The 2,666-nt window shown below is 37.7% G+C and overlaps 1 pseudogene; it reads right to left on the bottom strand.

Moving 5' to 3' along the window:
* Window positions 1-712: 712 nt before the first annotated feature.
* LOC112584417 lies at window positions 713-1,654 on the bottom strand (annotated as a pseudogene).
* Window positions 1,655-2,666: the final 1,012 nt, after the last annotated feature.

The following is a 2,666-nucleotide window of genomic DNA, read 5'->3' as shown; positions in this document are numbered from 1 at the left end:
AAGCAGTTATGTACCAACAATACTAAAAATGAGTTGTTGGTTTTTTTTTTTAAGAATTGTGTGTGGTTTAAGAGGAAAGAGAGAGAAACAGAATTCACACACCCTCCTTACTTGTGTGTCTCTGTGTATCTTTTTCTGTCTCTTACAAGGACACTCATTGGATTTTGAGTTCACTTTGAGCTCATCTTAACTCTTACCTTAATTACATCTGCAAAGATCTTATTTTCAAATAAGGTGACATTCTGAGTTCTGGGTGACATGGATATTTGTGGGACACTATTCACCCACAGCGCTTCCATGGTGGCTCTGAAGGTAAAGAATCTCCCTGAAATGCAGGAAACCCAGGTTCAAACCCTGGGTCAGGAAGATCCCCTGGAGAAGGCAATGGCTACCCACTCCATTATTCTTTCCTGGAGAGTTCCATGAAGAGAGGAACCTGTCAGGCTATACTCTGTGGGGTGGCAAAGAGTCAGACATGACTGAACAACTCACAGTTTCACTTCTCATACACCCACAACACACATCATTTTACACATGATATACAGCTATTTTATTTGACATTGAATTGAACAGAAACTAAAAGATCAAATAGCCAAGTTATGACTCTAAATTTATGATCTAGTGAGTTGACTGCATAATTTGAGTCATCATCTCTACAAGAAGATTTAATCAACACTGTAATAGATCAAATTTCTTTTGGACATACAAATCTTCAACCAAATTGTATTAAGTGATAAATTAATTTCCTGACACTCTCTTTCACATCTTTGTTCCTGAGGCTATAGATCAGACGGTTCAGCATGGGACTCACCACTGTATAAAATATATAACCTACTTTGACCATAAGCCATGAGTTTTTGGAGCTGGGCACACGATAAAAGAACAGAACAGTCCCATGGAGCATGGTGATGGTGGTCAGATGGGAGGCACAAGTAGAGAAGGCTTTTTGGCGAATCCCAGCAGAGGGCATTTTTATGATAGTGACAAAAATAGAAATATAAGTAGTGAGGATAATTGCCAGGCTGCTCAGCTCATTGAATATGGCAATGGCAAAACAGCACTTGGCTGATGAAGGGGTCAGAGCAGGAGATGGAGACAATGACAGAGTGCTCACAGAGGAAATTACTTATGATGTTAGACCCACAGAAGGATAATGTCTGGAGAGAACAGGTGAGTGCCAGGGAGGAAACTACACCCCACGTGCAGGAACCAGCCACTAATAATGCACAGAGCTCTGGGGACATGACCACTGTGTAGAGTAGAGGCTTAAAAATGGCCACAAATTGGTCATAGGCCATCACTGCAAACATGAATGCCTCTGCCACTGCAAACGTACAAGCTGAGAAGAATTGCATGATGCATCCTGTGAAAGAGATGGCTCTATCTTCCACACCAAATTCTCCAAGAGTTTGGGTGTAACTGTGGTGGAATAGCAAAAATCAACAATCGTCAAGTGACTGAGAAAAAATTACATGGGGGTGTGGATTTTGGGACTGATCCTGATGATGGTGATCATGCCCACATTGCCCAACATGGTGACTGCATAGACAATGAGGAAAACCAGGAACAAGGGAACCTGGAGGTCGGGATATTCTGAGAAGTCCAAGAGGGTGAACATGGCTCCAGCACTCTTATTTCCTTCAGCAAACCACATAACTGTTGTTGGAGAAAATGAAAATGATGACAGTACATGGATATCACATTTATTGTGTGTCAGACATTGTCTAAAATATGGTACATTAGTTTTGACCACTAAATAAGACTTGTGAATTTCAAAACAACCAGTCTCATATTTTACAAAATGAAATGGTAGCATATAAGAGTTAAGAAACTTGTTTGAATTAACACAGCCTGCTGGTGATGAGTTAGATTTGAGTGACAATGAGTGACAGGAATTGAATTTAATTTAAAGTCAGAGAGAAATATTTTCTGTAGTGTCATAGAAAAACATGTTTTTCACAGTTCCATCATTCTGAATGTCTGTGCTGTTTAATGAGAGTAACATAAGAATAAATGAAAACACAGCACTCAAATTTATTTTAAAAAGCAGGAGGAGTAATATTTTTAGAGGCAGTAGTACTTCCATCATTATGTTCAAACTGAAGATCATCATCAAACTGAAGATTAGAGGTCATGAGTCACCACAAGAATTTTCACATTTTGGAAAACATAAATGGACATTGAAGCAAATAAAGCTCTATCTTCAAGTTTTCCAATGATTTCAGTTTGATGCTGAAATTATTGGCTTTGTGTTCAATGCTGTGACCTGGTAAAGTAATTACGCCATATTATAATTTGTAGTGCCCTCACTGTTGTTTTCTTTCCTGTTTGACTGTTTATTGTTTGTCTCGCATACTGCCACTGATGCTCTCAATATAGTCTTTTAAATTCTTTGATCAATATCTCTATTAGGAATATTATAGCATTAAATGCTTATAGAATATCTGAATTACAGAGAAATTTAAAATATATTTTGCTCAACTATTCCACATTCTATAATGTTTCTCAAGAAAATCAGAGAATACAGTAATAAATACAAGTGGTTACATTATCACCCTCAAAACTTCTGGTGACAGGAATATTGAGTTTGATTAAAACTACAGGTGATAATCTTGCTTTGAGTCATACAATTATTTGTATACATTATTTTGAGAAAGCAAAAGCAT

This window comes from Bubalus bubalis, chromosome 4 (assembly GCF_019923935.1).
Source record: "Bubalus bubalis isolate 160015118507 breed Murrah chromosome 4, NDDB_SH_1, whole genome shotgun sequence".
Lineage (NCBI taxonomy): Eukaryota > Metazoa > Chordata > Mammalia > Artiodactyla > Bovidae > Bubalus > Bubalus bubalis.
This window is presented reverse-complemented; position numbering and strand designations above follow the sequence as displayed.